This window comes from Lepisma saccharinum, chromosome 2 (genome assembly GCF_977018435.1).
Source record: "Lepisma saccharinum chromosome 2, izLepSacc3.1, whole genome shotgun sequence".
Classification (NCBI taxonomy): domain Eukaryota; kingdom Metazoa; phylum Arthropoda; class Insecta; order Zygentoma; family Lepismatidae; genus Lepisma; species Lepisma saccharinum.
The window spans coordinates 140,903,062-140,926,287 of record NC_139230.1 but is presented as its reverse complement, the minus strand read 5'-3'; the positions used below and the strand labels follow the sequence as shown (position 1 = coordinate 140,926,287).

The 23,226-nt window shown below is 38.5% G+C and overlaps 1 long non-coding RNA gene across 1 annotated transcript; it reads right to left on the bottom strand.

The window, feature by feature from the left end:
• Positions 1 to 6,859: 6,859 nt before the first annotated feature.
• LOC145984520 (uncharacterized) lies at positions 6,860 to 22,546 on the bottom strand. Its single transcript, XR_014441342.1, has 3 exons — positions 22,451 to 22,546; positions 7,870 to 8,024; positions 6,860 to 7,013 (listed from the first exon to the last, which is right to left on the bottom strand). It is a non-coding gene; the product is annotated as an uncharacterized LOC145984520 (long non-coding RNA).
• Positions 22,547 to 23,226: the final 680 nt, after the last annotated feature.

Genomic DNA, 23,226 nt, shown 5'->3' with positions numbered 1-23,226 from the left:
CATCTGAATTTACCCTGGCAGTTACAGACTTGGCTAGGTTTCAGAGTTTAAAAATTCGTGCTGCGGATATTGTGGAAGCGAAAAGAGATCTTCCTATTTTGATGTACCTAGCAGGTTATTGCTCATACATTACAAGAAAAATATTGACGTGTGATGACTGTAGCAACATTCTAGTTTTGGACAAGATTATGCAAGATATTCCAAATGGATTTTATAAGAAGTTCGGATATAGGTGGATTGTTGTGTCCTTCAGAGGTGGTTGTGGATATTGTGCTGATCAATTATGTTGTTGTCAAAAACTGATAAGCCGTGAATATGAAGTGGGATTCTTGAAAGCAGCAAACCAACTGGAAGTGACATCCAATTTGAATCTTGCGAAGTTGAAAGAAGATGAAGATAAGTGGTTGGTGAGCTGCAATAATGGACACGAATGCGAAAACGTTTTGAGAATAATTTTGTGGTCCTCAATAAATGCTTTGTTAAATAATTATTGTAAAAGAGTAAATAACTTTGTTCAAGGCCGACACAAAAGAAGAAACATTCTAAACTTTTTTGCTGTTTGCATTATTCAATTGTCGAAAAAGTTGGGTGTTGGTACTACAAAGTGCTATCGGAAAGAAAATTAAATGATAATAATATTGAAAGTGCTAGCGATGTGTCTAAAGGTTTATTAATTTATTAGGCAACTTAACCAAGTTCCTGGCAACGTAACAGGCGGTGATTAACTTATTCTATTTGTTTTATAGTTTTCTTACAAAAGCTGTAACGAGTTTTATGTAAAAATTAAAAATATTACGGATAATATTTCATAAATACATGCATTTTTCAAAAACATTCCACCAGGAAGTTTGTAACGATTTTCAACATGAATTTGGGTTATAATAGGGATTTTTTAATGTTGGCCATAGTGGCTTCTTGAACGAGAATATTGGTGTGAATATTCAATTTTTTCTTCTATCTCTTCTCACTATATTTACGTGAGGGTAAATAATAAAATGTGACTTCCTCTCATTCCAGTCATTCAAAAAAAGGAACAAACGAACTTAAATTCTCTACGATGAAATATTGTCTTCCTTTTAGAGCATAAAGATGATCGCCTCCAGATAATGACGTCAGGACTGAGAGCTGCGGCCTGAGCCTCTAAGATGGTCTTGCTCGGATCCGTCCAGGTGCAATCCCATCTATTTTCTCTGTATGTCCATCATACCTGTCTTCTGGAACGCAAAATGAAGAGGCGCGAGAATGTCCAGAAAAGAAGAAAGAAAAGAAGGAGGCAGAAGCTTTAAGAAGAGCACTTGCAGACAAAATGGGGACCAAAAAAAGAGTATGACGCAACTCCCGCATTTTCGATCTTAAGTGAACTGAAGGGTCGGATCAACAAAATCCATCTTTCTTCAGTGGGATATTTTGCAAGAGGAAAGTTGCATTATTTTCTTATCCCTCAACCTCTCTGAGAAACCTCAAGCAGTTAAATATGTTGTTGTAAATGACTCACTCTCTTTGTCAATGTTTTATCGTGGAATTGAAATGAATGCAAAGAGATTTTCACGGAAGGATCAACTATACACATGCTATTGAAGATACAATACACTTCCTGGAAATGTTCGACAGTGTAGAATCAGCATGTAATATCAGTGATGTTTTGGAAACCATTGAAATCCTTCTGGATAATGTAAAATATACTGTGTATGAAAGCTTCAGTGCTTCATTATACAAAATCCCAAACACGATTGTGAAATGTACATAAAAAACGGCTGAGATATGATTCTGAGATTATTGTTTTCTCATCATTTTTGAATTTTATGTCTCCAAGTTCATATTTACCCCATCCAAATAGTTTGCAGAAATTATGTTCAGTTATCCGTGCAAGTCCAATTGCAGAGCAAAGTGAAGGTAATTTTCTGATGCACATGCAAGAAAAAGTGGTTTACCTTAAATACCATGAGTTGTGCTGCTCATTGATATTGGATGAAATCCATGTAAAATCCTACATCGATTACAAGAGAGGTACAATTGTTGGCACTGCCTATGATAGTTGTGAAACTGCAAAAAGTGCTCCTGTATATATGATTAACAGTGTGCTCTCTAAGTACAAGGAAGTTGTGAAAAGTGTAACTGCTCAGTCATTGCATTGTGTAATTAAGAATGTTATATTGAGCCTTGAAAAGTTAGGAATTAAGATCATATGTGTTGTTTCAGATAACAACATGATAAATAGGAAATGTTTAATGTTGACCATAGGCAGAACTTTTAGTATATTCACCCAACTGATAAGAAGAGGCCTTTGTTTTATCTAGTGGACACTGTGTACTTATTCAAGGGAACGACTTAAGATGACCGGACCCCTCTCCGATTTTCTTCATATTTGGCATACTCATTAATTGAGGCCTCCTAATCACGAATCTGAAGTTAAAAGTTCTCGGAAACGTCTAGAAATTGCAAAATAAGCTAAAATAAAGTGTTAGTTTTCGGAATGGAAACCGTCGATTTTCGCGAAATTTTTTGTTTCACAAGGAAATATATATATTCCTGATACCACGACACCAAATTTTAACTATGTTTGCCTAACCTAACCGAAACTAACTTAACCACACGTCAATGGTGTCATAGGGGGAAATTATTTGAAACATAGAATTTTATACAATAAAAATAGATTAAAATTTTTCGTAAAATTAATTTTGAGTTTTTTATAGTTTAGAAATCAACTAAAACCTCGATTTTTTGTTAAATTACACTTAGAGAGCTCACTATGAAATTGTTAGATTTTGGGGGGGTCACTCGTGCCCCCTCTGCTACTACTAATAACTTTTATTAAGGACCACCCTTAATCTCCACCACCATTTTGAGACTCTTGAATCCGTTATTAAATGCTGTATTTACCAGGCAATTAAAGGGACAGTATGTGTTGCAAACCAAACCATTAAGCGTGCTGTTTTGGGACGGAATCCTAGCTACAAAATCATTCAGTTGTTAAAACAGAACCAGCATTATTCCCGGCCTCCAAAAGTGTAAGAGTACGGTAAACTTCCAAGAATACCTCTGCCTGATTGGCTGTTTCAAGTGTCTGCTGTAACGAGTAGAAAAGTCAACTTCGCAAGTGACCAGTCATATCGCCTATTCCCCCATTGAAACAAGAGTTAGTTAAGAGCGGAGGGTTTGCGCCGAAAACTACGAGTGTCCTAGTATAGAGGGTGTTCATCAAGGAGAGACCATGCCTGTGGTTGAGTTTTGAGGTTGAATTTGTTGAGCACACTTTATACACAAATAGACTAATCGGAACTTGACCAACAGTTTATGGGATCCAAAACACTATGTGCCTCCAACGGAAATCGAACCTAAGACCTCTTCGTTACAAGGCGACAACGTTACCAATATGCCTCGGAGAGAACCAAACCTGTCTTGGGAATCAGAAGCAGTTGCATTTATGAAGTTTGCAACAATAACTTCCTGCGGCGTGGAGAGAAGGTTCTCTCTCTATGTACCGTGATGGGTTGTAACGATCACATTGAAAGTTAATGGGATTTTTAGAATCCAAAAGTGTTGGAACAGGAAGAGGACTCTGCATTTGCCTAGTAAAATCGATCATAATAAATATCTGGGCGGAGAGATGTCATTAATCAGTTTCAGAGCGAACATTGAGAGGAGCAGAAGGAGGATTGAGCAAGGAAGCATCTACGAGAGTTGCAAGTCAAACTCCCTAAGTACATACATTCAAGGTCATAAATGCTCACGGCGGAACTTCCATCTCCAAACAGAGTCAAGTACACATTTCCAATTACCTTGTTGATTCAGTTTTTGAGGGTATGAAACTCAAGTGTTGCGTTTTGCCATTTATGTCTGTAGTTGTTACCTCTCGCACGTTACCATCAAGCTTACCATAAACAGCAAGTATGCCATTAGTTGGGGATGAATGACGAATGAGCTGTACCACCCAGAATCGATACCACATACCTTATGGTATGTTACGTATGGTACACCATGCCTATGTGGAAAGTTGCTGTTTCCTAAATAGACTGTCAAAGGCCAGCTGTCTCAAGTTTCTATATATCGTCAGAAATTACAATGCTTGTTCTCGTTCCGACTTTGCTCACTAAAAACACGAATCTAGACCTATGAGGAAATATTAATTCGTCAAATTTTACCGATGTCTTAATCAAGTTTCCAGTGTCTCCAAGATCAGGTGTCTGTTATACATGGTAACACCATTAAGCCTTGTTTCCATGATATGAAAAACTCAATATGCAGACCAAGGCAGAAATTTATTTTATTTTTAAACATAAACTAAACGTAACGTTTCAACCTTCTAGCAAGGTCTTCATCAGACTCTCTACCAATTACAAATGAAACAAGGTACAAAACAGGAAGATATATATACACAAAAATCACTCCCCTTCAGACACAAGATTATTAGAAAGTTGTTTCTGGAACATTCCAGCAGGTAGCCTTACCTTATCAACTGTACTTTCACCTGACAGGGGATTTAACTAAACCTTTCCTTTCATCTGGAAAGTGGTTGGACTCTTTATCTCACTCTCTTTCTCCTTTCTTTCTTCACCTCAAAATTCTATTGACTGAAGTGACTGACTTTTCAAACGAGGAAAACCTAAAGTTGTTCAAGTCCATTTATGTTTGTTTTTATTAGGGGAGTGTTGCCGAAATTGGACTTTTGCCTTAGTTGTACCGCCTTTGTTTTTGCCTATAGACGAGTATTTGAAACAGGTGGGTTGGCACTACTGGTTTACGTCAGTGCCATGTACAAATGACTGAATGATCAGTCAACTAGAGACGTTCGACGAAGTAGGAGTGCTGTAATTGTGTTTCCATTGTTTGTGTTGCAATTATTGTGCTTCGGATCTTAAGCTCTTGTGTAGACTAGGGGTAAGTAATCAAGTACAACCTGTAGTAGCATATTATAAAAGTGCCATTCAATAACCACTAACTAAATGTAGTAAAACTATGATTTAGTTGCGCATGTTCGTGTAGCCTCATATTTTTATTAACGGGGTATAATTGCCTAAGTTGGACCACCACGTGTTGCCCAAATTGGACCGGCGAAAGTATGGGCTATGGACAGAGATGGAATTGCAAATAGCTATAGCAGCATACAATAATGGGGACTATGGCTTGAACGAGTGTAGTAGAAGGGATGGTTTGTTTGGTTTTAGAGCTGACCGAAAATTCAACGTTGATTAGTCAGGTTTCACCACAGTCCAGAAACGTCCACAAAAAATTGTAGCAAGAAAGGAAAATCACAGGTAGGTGTGGTTACAAGAGGCGAACGTGGAGTAAATACCACAATGGTGTGTGCAGTGAGTTCTGCAGGTGTCTAGATACCGTAGACATGCATACGTACATGTCTTTTGTGAACGGTCCAACCTAAGCAACCTGTGGTCCAAGTTAGGAAACCAGTTGCCTATAATGGACCGATGTCACTACTTTCGTTTATGTACCCTATTATATCAGTTCCTGCATTTTTTGTTGAAATACATATATGAAGTGAAAGCTAATAGATTGTGCTTCTCATACCTACAATTTCGTTCTTTTTCTGTGTCTTGGTTTTGATGCAGAAGCAAAATAGTACCAACTGGTCTAATTTCGGCAACTCTCCCCTATATAAATTAGACATGAGTTAAATAGTATACATTTGTTTTAAAAACTATGCAAGAATTGTAATAGCTGTTTGCACTTCTCTTGCAATACAGTTCTTTAATGATAAACTTAAATACAAAATCCGTACTATTTGTTACGGAGAGAGCTAGTAAATACAACCAAAAATTAATTGAAACAGAGCGGTGATTGTCTGGCAATTTTAAAACAAAATGTTTTCCATAAAAGCATAGGTGTTATGTGGGCAAAATATTTTAACTATGAAAATGTTAACACTTAAAGATTGCATTACATGCCTCTTATAAAACATAAGATAACTCAGTGTACTGAAATATTTTAATTTCTTTAATATCTATGTATATTGATCTTCTATCTGTCATTATATTCCAGTTTTTCTTGTGTCAAGAGTTAAGAGGAATATTCATATTCATAGTAGGAAACATGTAAAAATATATTTCATTCACCAAACCTATTGTAAGGAAAAGAGTCATTGTAAAATAAAAGTTAGTTTTTAAGAAAATTTGGCATGAAAATGACAAGCCAATTAAAGTGTTCACGTTAATTTTCACTAATAGTTATTTGTTAATGGGCGTGTGTAAAAGAAGTTAACTATTACTTGGCTATAACAGTTTTAAGAAAAACTGAAAGCCACAAAATGTCCCGATACAACTAGAACAATGAACAAAAACTAGCAATATAAAAGCCTATGAACTGCAAGTCACAGAAGTAAACATGAAAATTTCAAGCTTTTATACTAATAAGAAGACAGAATTTAGATAAGGGAGACATTTTATTAGTACGATAGAGGTATTCTATACACACAAGGCATCCTATAAGATATGATTTTAAATTGGATATGTTGTTATTTATTCTCTCATTTGCATAATGTCTGACACAGTAATTACAGATATATTGTATAAATACATAATGTCTGAATAAATTGGTTCAGTACTAGATTCTTTTTACACTAAAATAGCACTCTATGATTATACCAGTCAATAATTCCCTTCATTATTTTATGTTGAAACTTGAAGGACATTCTTGAAATAACATGCATGTTAAAACCATAAAGGACTAAACCATAAAGTGAAAATGTTGGTATTTATTCACTTACATACATGAAGATTAACAAACATCCAAAATGGCATAGCAGTTGGTACAAATTTGAAATATAAAATGTTGATTCATGTGTAAATTATCCTTCGTAGATTTCATCTTCTCCAAAACCACAACTAATTCAACAATACCATTAACAGGCAAGTTTGTTATAGGTATTCACTGCAGTCTTACATGTATAAAATATCATCTCATACTATTTATCTTTCATCTCAATCCGTCTTCCTTCAAGTAATTGACTCCTCTTCTTAGACAACAACAGTAATGAATCCAGCATCCTCAGTACAGGGCTGAAAATCAGAAAAGTAGCAAATAAATGTTAAAAAAAATTAAGGAAGTCAATTCGAAAGACACACATACACACATATATACACACAAATACAGACATAAAAACGTGTGTGTGGTGCATACACAGGGTGTCGCAAAACAACTTCAACAACACTTAGGTACTGGTAAAATCAAGTAACTTTTCCTCATAAACTTTACCTCGGAAGCGCTTAGTTTCTGCTCTACAAGCGCTTAGTTTCTGCTCTACAAGCGCTTAAACTCTATCCTCACTCTGACATAACTTCCAGGAACACGCGGTAGGGTTGCCACTAGCGTTCCTCATTAAGAAAAACGACTTGAAAGCAACAACTTTAGAGCCTTACCTGAGCAAAATACAAGAGAATAATGGTACTTGCGATGTTTTAAGAAGTATTTACAGCATTTATAAACAGATCAGGGCAAATAATTTCCAATAAATGTGGACTGATTTCACATCATGTATATAGCACGTAAGGCAAGATTAAAATACTTACATTGTTGAAGAGGTTTTCTCGAGCAATTAACCAGGTGATTTCCGGAAATCGCCTGGCTGATTGCCCGAGAGAACCTCTTCAATATTCGCCGCCAGAAAAGCTTCAAGAATTATTTTATTACTTACATTGTTATCGATAATATGAATGCGAAATATTAATATAATCTATGGAAGGCACAAATATATTATTAGTTTAATATCTGTACAATGGATGCAGCTGATGGTAATGATAATAAATAAATATCGAGTTGTTTTTTGAAAATTTATATTTTATTCCCCATTATACCAATGTTTCATTACTTAGCAGTAATAGAACATTAGACAAGTGAAATGAAAGTAAAACTTACATTTATCAATTGCATAATTTTCTCCCACGTCCTTCTGCCAATACAACGCCCGGAAGCACATGCACAAAGAAGTAAGGCCATGATGATGAACAAAATAATGATAATAAGCGCAACAATCACTGGCCATTCGAGCCCATGCACGTCTGAGCCTCCATCTGCAAGTAGAAAAAGAAACATGAAAAAATATAATAAATAACTAAGCACATTCCATTAAAGTAAGGAAGACCAGCACAGGCAATTGCAAATATTATAATTATATATCTATACAATATAAAGTGGGAAGTATTTAAATTTTAAAGCAACGTTATTTTAATGTTCACCAATCCATATTACGTTCCTGCAACTGTGAGTTAATGATAATCGTCCCCACTATAAACAACGAAGAAAAACATTGATGAAATTAGATACAAATAATAACCGCTGTAACGTGCATAATAATTATTATTTTATTTATGAAGCACAGGAACACAGAAGCGTAAATTGGTGATACACCGAGAAATTGATGAGAGTTTGGCACAAGAGGATAGAGCTCCATCACTTCGGTTTACTAATGCGCTTTTGCATCGCTACGCTGGGTCCACTATTGCAACTGTGCTGTTGTCTCCTAGCAGACTACTTGGCCACTACACTTTGTTCCGGGAATCTCTGGATCAGGCGAACGAAAACAAGTCCTCTGCGTAAGCAGGGCTCGACCAACGAACTTGTGACTGGATCTTTGTGCAAAGAGAAAAAAAATTGGTTGCAGCTACCAGCCGTTTCAAGCAGGGCGCATTGCTTTGCTCCACCCACTCGCTTTCTCCCACCTCTTTGCGCCAACTTGCTCCACAGACTCCTGAGACAGAGTGTAGAGTCGTTGTAAACAAGAATCAAGGTGTGATGGAGAGGATAGATTCGACATCATATCTCCTGTCTCAATGTAGCTATCGCTTCCAACATCTCGGCACCGACCTCTGTGATGTACGTTCGGTTGTATTGAACTCATGCGAATTTCTTTGTGTCATACTTCAATAATATATTGTATTCTAGTGTCGGTACACGATGCTACTTCCTCTTCACACCAGTAACATTTTTTAAAAAAGCAAGGTCGTTTTGCTGTTAGATAAGGAAGAAATCCAGTACACAGGCTCTACATTTTCAGCCTGATTTGCCCTTCTCTTTTCATGTTATTTGTTTTATGGGTTATAATTATTGCAAGGAATTTTGTCTCCAGCCAAAAAAATTATTTCCTGATTTCTTATTTTTTGGTTCGAAATAACAGTGGCGGCTCGTGGTTTGGAGCATTGGTGTTGTAGTGAAAATTTAAAATCATTTATAATATATTATATATATATTGTGTGTGTTTGTATTACAAGTATTTATTCTTAAAATAATTTAGAAGACGACGTCTCCCCTTCAAACGGCACCCCATCTCAAAATTCCGTTCCCAGTACATAGAAACAAGAAGAGGGAATTTCCCTTTATCTCCCTCCAAATACCATTCTGGTAATAATTATGTCATTGCTTCGGGTTGATGCATAAGTTCGTAGCGTTTGTGTTCGGTGTGTCAACACTGCCGTGCGAGTTTATTTATCGATTAACGTTCATCAATTAGATTGTCATTGTTGTGCTTCCTCATCCTTCCTTTGCCGTTTCCTGCCTCTGGCTGTGTCGGCATGGAAGTCAAACTTCTCCACTTTTTCCTGGTTTTCCACCACTCCTCTCTTTCCACCATATTCCAATCTTGTCCTCTTCTCGTAACACTCTCCGCTATCTGCTCATTCTCCCGACATCTTGGTCTCCCCCTTGGCCGTATTCCCACCCCTTGTGCATTCTACACTCTTACTTGTAGTCTTTCTGCATCCATCCTCTTCATGTGTCCGAAAATCTAATCTGTGAGTGATCTATTCTGTTCTAAAGCTTCACCACACCCACTGTCTGTCTAATCTCCTCATTCCTATCTCTATTTGTGCAAAGGTACATAAATCTTAATATTAAACCACGGCTAATATATATCTTCAGGATCGGGTTCTTGTTTGAAAACGAAACGAGACAGGATGCCTTCCAATGGAGACATTTAACCGATTATATTATCTCAACAAGGATACATGGATTTATATATTTACATAATGAGATACGTATTTCTCTGATTCTTATTTACATTGAATTTGTATGCTTCATGAATTTATTTCTTCTTTCTCTTGCTTATAATCTTTTTTCGTATATGCTTTCTTCCGGACTTCCTTCCATGTGGGAATCTGGATCTGGACATCCTTCTTTGTGGGAATCTGGATCTTCCTTCTTTGTAGGAATCTGGATCTGGACTTCCTCCTCTGTGGGAATCTGGATCTGGACTTCCTTCTCTGTGGGAATCTGGATCTGGACTTCCTTCTTTGTGGGAATCTGGATCTGGACGTCTTTCTGGAGTCTTATGTATTCCCTGGAACGTGGGTCCTTTATTCCAATCCCTCTGTTATTTTCATAATTACGTTTCCTCTATTCACTAAGTTCTAATTTCACAAGCTGGTAACACCTCACTTTTTATTCATTCAGACCAAGTCCTAGAGGGTTACGATTTCGATGGTGACGGTTGATATCTACGCCGCCTATTTCTGCTTTTCGACGATTGAGGAGCTCTTTTCCCTCTTGCTTTGGGCATAATCTTACTCTCCTCCCTTGTGGCAACTACTGGAACGCGCAAACTCTAAATAAGTACAACAAAATGTATAATTGGTGCTAGACGACTGAAACACGCATCCAAGTAAGTGCAACTGCTGGGACGCGCAACCAAATATGATGTGGCTCCCGACTGGAACGCGCTGCCACTGATATAAATCAAAATTTCCCCCAAAGGGATGGTAAATTAAACTGACACATTTGAGATCTGTTAAAAGATACGAATTTGTATCAGTGTTTTCACTTCTTAAGTTTTCCGGTGCATTTACATATCAGCACCAATTTAATTTATTAAGTATATTTACATTAATTTATTGTTTTTATATATTTTCTTCATCCTCTCATAATGAATTCTATTGTTGTTCATCTTTCCAAATTACTATGCTCTTATTTACATTGCCATTCGCGTATCTCTTGTTAATCTTCAATCTGGCAAACCTTGTGCTGCCATCTCTATTCCATATCTGCAAACCGTTTACATCGGTTGGTCCCATTGGGCACGTAACACCCTTCAAGTCTTCCTCAATATACTCCTTAAAATTTCATCTCCACTGCCTGCATCTTTCTGTTGTCTCTCTCTGTCATTGTCCAAGTCTCTGCTCCGTATGCAATTATTGGTACATAGTATGTGTTGTATATTACTTTCTTGCATTTCATAGGTACATCCCTGTTTCATATTAATCTTCGAAAGCTTTGATATAGTCTTCGACCCATTTGTCCTCTTCTGTTTACCTCCTCATCTATTCATCCACTTCTCTCAATTATTCGTTCTAGATATTTGAAGCTCTGCACTACCCTCAACTCTTTCGTGTCCATCTTCATTCATTGTTCATTTCTGGCTCTGTTTCTTGTTGTTATTATTACCTCGTTCTTTTGTGTACTGAGTTCCATTCCTGATCTTCGGATTTCCTCATTCCAACTATCAAGCTGTCTCTGTACTTCTTCATTCCTGTTTCCCCATATTACTAAGTGATCAGCGAACAACGGTGCCTTCATCTCTGCCCCTCCTATCTTCTTCCCCACCTCTTCGTTAAATGCATCATTGTATTATTAAAAGCTCTGGAGAAAGAGCACTTCCCTGTTCTAGTCCATTACTTATACTGAACCACTCTGTTCTTTCTACGAGTGTCTTCATAAAGCTCTGGTTGGTCTCTTATGTGCTCTGCACTCTACATACTATCTCTTTCTCGACCCCTTTCTCTCTAAGAGTCTTCCAAATCTTTGTTCTGTCCATGCTATTGTATGCCTTTTCTATATCTAGTAATGCCATAATCAAATCATTTCCATGCTCGTAGTGCATTTCCTGAATTTGCCTTATGGTGAATATCAGATCTACTGTTGATCTGCCTCTTCTAAATCCACCAGTTCCTCCCTCATGTTTAGCTCTGTCTCTAATTTCTTTTTTCTAATATTTTCTCATACACCTTTGCTGAGTGGCACATTAGTGTTTTAAATCTGTATTGTTTACATTCCTTTATGTCACCCTTCTTGAGTATGGGAACTATTAGTCCCTTTGTACAATCTTTTGGTACTTTTCTCTCTTGCCACACTGTTTTCGACACTCTGTATAGTCACTGCAGCTCCTAGTTTTATATCCACTGGCACTTCATCCACTCCAGGTGCTCTACCTCTCTTCAGTGCTTCCTCCACTTCTTTCCATGTGATATTATTTGTTTCCTTCCTGTTTTCTTTTTCCTTCGGTTCTTCATGTTACTTTCCTTTTTTCACATTCAGCAATTTCTCGAAATGATTTCTTCACATTCATTCTTATTTTTTTAATCCTCTACTGCAATGTTTCCCCTTTCATCCCTTAGATTTCCACCTGTCTCCTCATGTTATCTTCCTTTCTCTCACTAATCCATACAATACTGTCTTGTTCCCATCTACGTTTTTATATTGCACTTTGGCCCATTCTTCCATCCAATTTCTCCTTTCCTCCTTTACTACAGTTCTTGCCTCTTTCTTCTTTTCACTTACTCTTTTCGTGCATTTTGTGATTTACCTTTATACCATTTTCAAAATGCATCTTTTTTACTTTTCACTGCCTCTTTAGATCTTTTAGGCCAATATGGTGTTTCTTTCTTCTTTCTGTTTTTGCATGTCATTCCACTCACCTTTTCGGCTGCCTCTACTAATTCTGTTTTAAATCTTATCCATTCTGTTACTACTCCTTTGGGATCATCTCTTGGTACTTTTGTTTGCAAAATTCTTGATATTTCTCTCTTATCATCTTATCCTTCAATATCCACACTCATATCCTTCTCTCTTGAATCCTTCCTTCTAAACTTGATTTTAATCTCCTCACATCTCCTACTACTAGCCTGTGATCACTGTCTAAGTTCTCACTGGGTATTACTTTCATGTTGTTCATTTTCTTATTTACTTCCTTGTTTATCAATATACACGTATATTACAGACCTTTGTTCATTATTCCAACTGTATCTTGTGATTTTATGGTTGTCATAATTCTTCTTACACCAGCTATTACCTACTAACAGGACAGTCCTCTACTCTTACAAAAGTCCAGTACCCTCCTTCCCTCCTCATGCCTCTGTCCCGATCCATCTGCTACAAGTATTTCTGTATTTCCGTTTCTTCCCACTTGTGCATTAAAATCACCATCACAATTTGCCATTCTTATCCAATATGTTCTTCCACGTCTTCTTCAAATCCCTCTTTGTTGTGCTTGTGAACACTTTTTTAATTTTGCAGATTTGAATGGAGTGTTACTTGTGGGCTAAAGAACAGTAAGTGTCAAGTGTATGAAACGAACATATTTTTCTGTCTTAAGTTTAACAGACGAGCAAATGCAGTGGAGGTGGCTCGATGCCAACGGGTAAAGCAGATCAAGAAAATGGTTTTGACTTGAGTGATTCTCCACCTTCAGGAAGACCAGTGTGCTGTGATACATTTGCATACCCATGGTTCAGGATACCGCACACTTCAAGTAAAGAACAACACAAATCACCGAGTAGGCCAGGAAATCCGCTTCAAGTGCTGCTGCAACACGATAATGTACGCACACAAACCGGTGATAAAAACTCTACGAACATATGCATAAACCCAATACAGCTTGTTCCGCTTAGAGAGATCGAGAAATATTTGACAATTTCAAGTGTAAATAATGATTTATTAACACATCTTTGACATACCTTGATGTAGAAACTCTCCGAGTTTAGGAAAATGGTCAATGCAACTTGATCTGTGCTCCTTGAGTTGCCCTACAGACATATAAATGGTGTTCAAGCTCCCGCCAAGTGTTCTGTAGCATCTATGGAGTGACTTTTCCCTGTTCCAACTAACTCTGAAGCAAGGCCGCGCATAGCGTCAGAGAAGGGGAGGAAATCGAATGGACAGAGTGAAGCAATCATTCACGCTGTTCGAAGGCAGCTAACTGCAGTCACTCGCCTCCGCCCCAACCGGCCTCCACCCAATACTGTTCCCTCTAGTGTGTTCATTGGTGGAGCTGTCTCGCGTCACAATTTGCACAGAGACTTGTTTCCGTTCGCCTGCCCCAGAGATAGTTGGGACAGGGTATAGCGTAGCTGCATTTGTAATGCGTTGTAATGATTGCGCCTGTGCAAGCACGTCTATTCACTTTTGATGTATAAACTCGGAGAGTATTTGCATCTGTATCTTGTAAAATGAAAATCACAACAACATCTTCATCTGTTTTTAAACGGTGACCATTTATTTCGCGATCCCTCTAAGAGGATCACGCTTTATACCGAAAATCAGATTTTCTCTGATAACTGGAGGCCAGTTGGTATATGGGGTTGACGCACCTTGGTCCCTTTTTAGCGTCGTTACTGTTTTCCCAGTTTGTCCGCAATATACGGGAAACTTATCTAATCTTGGAGCTGCGTCTGACTGCTAGGCGGGAGACACGGGTTCGATCCCGAGGGTGGGTGAACTAAGGTCGGATTTTTTAAAGGTCGGCCTTCTATTTGCAGACTCAAATAAATAGGTACTTGGGATTTAAAGTAAAACACGGCGGTATGATAGTTTATACCTAGGTATTGTAAAAGAACATCAGAAATTCCCGTAAGTTAGAAAGTGCCAGTAATCAAATTCCTTAACGAACTAAAAGAAAGCTTTAAACGTGATAGAAATATATCTAAGAATATGAAATAGCTTTTGATCAATCGGACAAACACGATGCCTTCAGCAGAGTTCGAAGTTGGGACCTCTGGCGGAACGGTGACAACTACACCATGGAGCCTGTTGTTATTTAGCTGTCTTATGTTACATAAATCGTTAAATGCAAGCCTACCACAGATAAACAACACATTTTTCTGTGTAAGCGCATGGTCCAGAAGGAGAGAATGTGGTCAGTTTCACTTGCGTGAAACGTTTCGACGTTCTGAAGGTGGCAACTCTGGAAGTATTTGAAGTCGGTCTGCAGCCCCCCTCCTCCAACCCCGACAATATACTGGTAAAGAGCGAAACGCATGGAATAGCATAGGGAGGCATCCAATGCTCTCTTGAAGTGGCAGAAGCCGAGTACACCACCGCGCGGAAAGACGGAGGTTTCCATTCTATGCCTAGGCACCCAAAAGAAGATGAAACGGAAGAAATTTCTCTTCTGATTATAATATCTATGTATTTTTCTCTACAAAGAAGGTTTAATAATTATCTATATAAGTCGCGCAAATTTTCGAACTAAGCAGCAGCCGCCGCTGTATAATAACGATCTTTAAATTTGATTGATTGATTTGGTTACTTTACATCGCATTTCGACTACTTTCAGCTAATCGCAACGATGCGGATTAATGGTGATAAGTTTAAATGGACGAAGATATAATCATGAATAAAAATGGATGAAACAAGAAGAGAAAACAACACATAGGATTTTACGTAACCAATGAATTACTCAAAAAAGAATCCAGCCGTTATTTTTCCTATTTTACATTGCTTCTCTGACTAGCTATTTAGGCCATGATCGTCAGCTGGATTTCTTTCCAAGAGGTAAGCGACTTGGGAGGTAGGGAAGAAAGGATCAAAGGATTTCCTTCCCCCAGAACCAAATGTTCATTTTCAAGGAAGGATGATGCCTCCTTTTCCCACTCCGTACGGCAATGCTTTAGTCAAATGCGACGATGAAGATGATCTTTGAATACATGAAATGGATGAAGGAGCATTCGTAAAGGAACATCCGTTCTGAAACTGGGACTCTAGAGTGGCGAAGCCTCATAAGATGCCAGAAGGCCGGTGTCTACCCTAATATATTTTTCTATTACGGATTATTTTATTACTTATAATTTCATTGAACGACGATTAATACGAAAAACTGAAATTCTGGGTCTTTCGATAATTACAGCAAATTTCCATCCCTGCCTTTAACTCAATCTGCCCAATCAGCGAGATCCCTCTCAGAACGGCTCCGTTGATACCATAACATCCTTTGTTGTTTATGAGGGGAAGTATAATTTCAGGGGCACGCTCGACTGTAATGGCCACATTGAAGCCGGCCCTCGCCTTCCGAAGAGTGCCGATCGTGTACGAGCGCATGACGAAACAGTGGAAGCACCAAGGAAGCACAGAGCTTGTTGAAGCAGCTTTTGCATGGATCATTCAGTATTGTATTTTTTTTTAAAGTCCACTTGAAGCACAGATAGGCTAATCGTGACTGAATCTACAGTTTAAAGTGGGATGCAAACCACTATATGCCTCCACCGCGTATCGAATCCGGAACCCCTTGATTGGGTTTTATGGTTTAAGTTTGGTGCTTTCAGTTTTTTGATAAACCAATTTTCGAGAAGTCTTAGCCCTGCACCAAGGGAAAGTATTTTAATACTTTGAGGTGGGTAAAATATTTATTGCAATTCACCGTGATGATATTCATGCATTTATTTAATGATTAGTAGCGTAACTGAAAACGTGTTACTTTTAAAAGGTGGCGAAATACACGTGCAAACGTATTGAGAATACCATGTATCTGAAATTTTCTGACTTTTGTGTTACACAGAATGTTGCCAGTATTCTTATTTAGAATTTCATCATTTTTTAAATCGTATTATAATTATTAAAGAAAAACGTCGTGTGGAATGAAAGAGTTACAATAAATAATTAATTTATAGATTTATTTAATTTTACTTGGCTTTTCTGCCATTTTTGGCTAATTGCGAAGATGAAGATGAACAGTGATACGCTGAATTGACAGTAAAAGAACACCTATGCCCAGGCGGGGATTAGAACCCAGGGCCACTGTCCTCGTAGCGCGCGGTGCTAACCAATCCACAGAGGAGGTCAACATTAATAAGAAATAAAGAGTAAGTGACAATCATGTGACATACATTTCATAAATGCGAGAAACATTTACGAGACGGTTATTGAAGTAACAAATAATATTTACAAGAAGCTATAACCAAAAAAGTAATAATATTTCTAAAATATCGAGAAATATGCCTTGCAATATTTCATAGATACCCTTTACTGAAAATCGCTAGTGTCAATTAATTAAAACTAAAATTTTAAATAATATTAAAAAAGTGTCCGAAGGTAAGGGCCTGCTAGAGCGCTGTTTTCAGTGGGTGGCACGTGGTCAGCACATCGAGTCCCATCGCCGCTGTTTTATGAATTTGGAGACCGGAGCGTCTCCATTTAGTTGAAAAAGTTTGCATAAAGTCCACTTTATTATCAGATATGCTAATCGAAACTAGACAAAGTGGAATCCGAACTACTGTCAATATGCCTCCACTGGGAATCGATCGATTGATTTGTTGTTTTAAGTCCACTTTATACACAGTAAGGCTAATCGGGACTGGACCTACAGTTTAAAGTGGGATCCGAACTAGGGATGGCCAAACGAATCCGGATTCGAAAAATCCGGATCCGAAAGTTCCGGATCTGGATCCGGATCCGGGTCTGAAAGTTGCGGATCAGAATCCGGATCCCGATCCGAGAGTTTCGTATCTCAATCCCATTATAATATTACCACACCTTAAAAGGTATTATGATCTTCGATTACAAAGAAATTTTTCCTTAGTCCTACAATAATTTTTTTCAAGTGTTGTTCCTAAAATACTTTGCTACGCATCGGCTAACACACTCGTGCACAAATGTCAGAGGTGATTTTGTAAATGCCATTGAAACGAGTATGTATTCATTCGAATGTATTGGAAATGAAAACACACATAAATGTGAGACATTCCATTCCAGGATGAAATCTATAACACATATAACAAGATAGAAATGTTATACACAAATAATACAATTGTTCTACAGTTACAGTTTAACAAATTAAAATAAAATATTATAATATATGCAGTGTTAAATAATTACAAAGTGTAAGACTAACATGGGAGGTTATTTAAGTGTCCCCCTCCGATTTCCATGGAACTTGGCAGTTAAGTGGGACCCAAAGGAAGAATTACGTGTTTTTTTTTGTTTCAGCTAAAAAAAAAAACGGTTTTACAGAGCGAAACCAACTCAATTGTCAAGATGAGGACAAATTGAAGTGGGGATCTGACCCCTGTGTCCCCCTCCGATTTCCATGAAACTTGGCAGGTGTGTGTATAAACGGGCCGAAATGAAGAAATACGTGTTTTTTTTTGTTTAGGCAAAAAATTTGAGGACAAATTGAAGTGGGGATCTGACCTCTGTGTTCCCTTCCGATTTCCATGAAACGTGGCAGGTGTATAGAGGGGTCCAAAGGAAGAATTACGTGTTTTCTTGTTTCAGCTTTTCTTGTTTCAGGATCCGGATCTGGCCATCCCTAATCCGAACCACTATGTGCCTTCACCGGGAATCGAACCCAGGGCCCCTTGATTACAAGGCGACGACGCTATCACTGCACCATCGGGTGGTCCACTGGGAATCGAACCTTCTACTCCTTGATTAAAAGGAGAGACCCTTAAGAGCTACACTATCCTTCTTTTTCGATTCCTGTCTCGAGTTTTTTCGATGAGATTCAGGCAATATGGTATATTTTATTTTCTAGGGGCTACATTTTTCATATTTTAAAAGAGAGTCAGATGGAGGGGCATAGATTACGTACTCTGGCGTGTTCAGTTTTAATTCATTCGCATGGTCTCTGCTACGTGTGCATAGACACATCATCCGACTACCGAATGATATCAGTTTTACCTTTCTCTCTAAAACCAGAAGTAATTAGCGCCAAGAAAGTGCAACCTGTAAAACGTCCAGAGTCCCCCCACCTACTGGGGTGACTCTGGACAACTGATGGTGGACTCTGGACAGTGTTCTAAATACGCCACTGAAATAATAATCTGGTTCAAGAATGAGACACAAATATTCTTAAGGCATTAATTACTCTGCCCAACAAGTTGAAAATAAAAATCAGAAATCACTGGTCATCTGAAACATACCAGTAGAGTCAAGAATAAACCAAACTTTTACAGTAACATTTATTGCACATGCAATACACGCTTTTACAGAAGACCACCCTCAAAGTAATGACCTTGGACAGTGACGTACTTTTGTCAGCGTTCATACCACTTGTCAAAACATCACTGGAGGCCATCTTTGTTGACCTCTTTCAGAACGCTGGTCGCATACATCTTGATTTCGTCAGCTGAAGCGAATCTCCGCCTTTTAAGCAACTGTTTCATCTTCGGAATGAGGTAGTAATCAGCTGGGGCCAAATCTGGGATATTTGGAGGCTGCGGAATGATAGGAATGTTGTGCTTTGTGAGATATTCGTTCAACTTGAGTGACTGGTGTGCGGGGCATTGTCATGGTCGAGGAGCCAGTTCTTTCTTTGCCTCCAATTAGATTTTTTCGGACGTACTGCATCTCGAAGATGAAGAAGAATAGTAACATATGTATCCGAGTGACGGTTTGACCTTCAGGAATTAATTCGAAATGCAACAATCCCTGGATGTCAAAGAAAACTTCCAGCATGACCCTTCCCTTGGCTCTGTCTGAACGAAATCTTTTTGTCGGGGTGAGGAGGATGATTTCCATGCTGACGACTGCCGTTTGGATTGTGGATCGTACAGGAAACGCCATGTTTCATCAACTGATATCACGCTGTTCAAAAGATCTGGATCCTGGTCCACCCTGTCAATCACTTCTCCACTGACTAGTGCGAGCTCCTCCCGTTTTTCATCGGTTAACTGCTTATGAACAACGTGCTCACACACACGTTGCATCTGCAATTCATTCGTGAGGATAGCGTGAACCGATCCATGAAAGAGTCCTGTCACGTTTGCCAAGTCATCTACCGACTGTCTATGGTTTCGACGGACCTTTTCGTGAACTCTGGTAATAATTGATTCCGTTCGTCTTCTTGGATGTGGATTATCTTTGGTGAACACGCGATTCGCTTTTGTCTCTCGTGAACTTAGGTTTGCGACATTTCTTCCTCCCCGTACGCAGAGTAATGGATTCCGTAAATGTTTTACCAAGTTTAATACAAAAGTTGATGTTCACTCGCTGCTCTTGAAGCGTCATCTTTCCACCCCGACGAACTGCGGTATCAGCACCAGATAGCCTTCGCCGTAACGTATTTATCTTGAGAGCTGCACGAACGAACTGTCTGCTACACACGTCATACCACAACAGCGATCCGTCTGCGCAGCCGAGGGCCAGTCATTGCAGATACAACGCCGTGGTGGCCAAAGTTTGGTTTATTTTTTACTGTACTATTATAGTCTAATACCCTTGTTCGAGCATCTTATTATAAACGCACGGAAATTGCTTCTTTCCCTGTGTTCGTTCTACCTTCATTAGCCTTCATCAGTAGCCACGATTGGGTGAACAAATGGGAGGCGGTCAAGGAAAGTATACTTTCCTTGATAGACAAAGCTTAACTTTAAGAGACCATAGTGTGGGGGCATAATGTGGAGGGGGGGAACAACTGCCTGCCCTAATCGCCGTCACTTGCCTTCACACAAACATTGACAGAAATGTATGCTGATTTTAAGGATTTAATACACACCGATCCAGGGGTTGTAATCTGTGAGTCATGTGTGCTGATAGGCTTACGAGAATAATGCTATGTTCCATGCTGTAAGGTAGGACATAAAGACTTTGGATGTAATGGTCGCCAAGAATCAGCAGAGAACGTCCAGGAGACCTGTGTTCCTGAAAGTGCTGAAGTCGCCTCATAAACGCAGCTCCGTTCACATAGCCACTTTCAGTGAAATCAATCTTGGATCCAGGAGGTAGACTGTCTCTAATTCAGGACGTTGTCTCATTAGCATCCTTTGTAATTTTCCTTATGTGTACGTGTCCAGAGTCACCCCGCGTTTTGTGTCACAGTCGCCTATCTTTACATCAGAACACAATAAACATAATTAATAATAATATGGTTCCAAAATGAACTGTACGTGCGCGCAGATCTCGTCCACGAGGCCACGTGTCAGGCGTCCTACCCACTGTCATGGATTTTCTTCCAAAACACTATGTGCTATACCTTACTTACTGCGTACGTAATACAATAGAATATTCATTTCTCGGCGTGCACGAATTGCCTCCCTGTCTTTAAATCATCGTGTCTTTCACATCAACCACCGACAAAGGTGCAAACGCTGTCAGACATCTGGAACACTCCAACAAATACTCTTAATTGTGGTATATTCTCAAGCATACTACAGGGTCATGACAGTATTGCAAAATCTTACTTCTGTCCCCAGTTATCCCCGTCCAGAGTCCCCCGCCCCAACCTGACTCAATTAAAAATTACTGCTTCTAAAAAAATTCACAGCCTCTACCAAGGGCGCCTTCAGGATTTTTTCTCAGGGAGGCAGGGTCATATAAACTATTATTATTATTATTATTATTGCTATTATTATTTATATTATTTTTATACTACTACTTATGTTTTGTTAAAAGTTACATATATTTATAATTTCCACATTCTGTATATAGAATTTGCATAACCGTATACTGACAAAAAGCTGTTTTATATAGTTAGATAGTAAGTGTAAAATAGACTGTAAGCTTAAATATATCCCTACTTCAAATAATAAAAAAGGTAAAAAAAAAAACAAGGGTAAAGAGATCCCCTGTGCTTAGCACCAAATAATAATTGGAATAATTGAGGCGTTGCGAATACGAAGGGCGAACTCAACAAACGTAGCCTACATTGTGAGGGAAATTAGTTTCAAGTTGTCAGGCACAGTGCGAACTCCACAAAACGTGATAAGAATAGATCGGAAAGTTTCCTGCGTGATTTCCAAAGTATATTGTTCAGTTTGCTCCGTGCATCACAACTTGAAACGCATTTCCCTCACAATATTCGATTGTTGAGTTCGCCTTTCGAATCCGCAACGCCTCAATTGCTATAATTTATGACTTGTAAGTCACAGAAAACAACATTTTTTGTTATAACGCTACAATTTCACAATTTCAATTTCAATTTCACAATTCGAATTTGTAGAAATATTAGGGGAGGGGCATTCCCCCCTGGCCCTTCCCTGCTGGCACCCTTGCCAACCCCCAACTCCCTCCTTCACCATTCGAATTACATTAAATCTTTCTAGAACTATCAGGGGAGGGGCATTCCCCCCTGGCCCTTCCCTGATGGCGCCCTTGCCAACCCCCAACTCCCTCCTTCCACACGCTCGTGCCTACCTTCCAGCGAAACCACGCTTCGCCACTGAACTCTAAATCGAAATCTTCGGTGTTGAGGCCTTGAGTCGATCAGGCATTTAAATAGACTCCAAAAGTGGAAGTAAAGAGACGTAAAATAACCAAATGACAAAACAATTAAAAGCACCAACTTCATTGTATTGTCATGTCACTAATATTACAACCTTTCCTCACCCCTGTCCTGTCATACTGATCCTGAAAGTAGATTATATTAGGTAAATACTCATAAGATACAAGTACGGAACACATGAAGGGGAAATAAAACAATTTACAATGTTAAAAAAGAGATCCATGATTAGTAAACTAACGGACGAACTACAAAGGGAAGGTAAAAGAAATAGACTTAAATATAACAAATAGTAATTCTTACTTTGAGGACCCATTGCTTCTTCGGGGCCGGCTCTAGTGGAGTTAAGGATCAAATCATGCATCATTCTTCGACAGTCACTTGTCAACGACCACTTCACACGACAGCAGACAACGAAATGTGTGCTCGCTCCCCCGAGAACATTCAAGATATTGCACCACGTAAGCAACCTCTTCCGAAGAATTAAAGCTTATTGTATTATTGTAGGAACAATGACGTAAGGAATGTGCAGCAGGACATACGATGAAATATGGAGCCTGAATTCCAATCCACTTACGCGAACAAAAACAGATAGTAACAATTGTCTATAGGAAAGCTGCCTTCTAAGAAACGCAAATAAGTCTTTCCTTGCAAGTTGTTTGCATTTCAACTAAAGTTACTGCTGTTTCTAACATCATATAGCTGCATTTTACGAAGGTTCTAATGCAACCTCGCAACTTGAAACCTCCGCAACACCTTGTGAGTATGTGTTACAAGCTTCTTATGGAATAAAATATTATTAAAATCTAGAACTTTTATTTCAGGTAAAGTGCAGGGTGGTCCATAAGTGTGGAAATATCTCATAAGAACAAATATGGATTGAAACGTCCATATACATGCTATACGAAAGGGAAATCTAGTTAGGATGTGTTACATGTGTTATGTGATAGTGTCTATCACAATGTCTGCCATTTCGGAGTCCACTTGATTATTATTATTATTATTATTATTTATCTGATTGTTATTTAACTATTATATTGTTATAAAAACTATTATTATTATAGAAACTACCAAAGTAA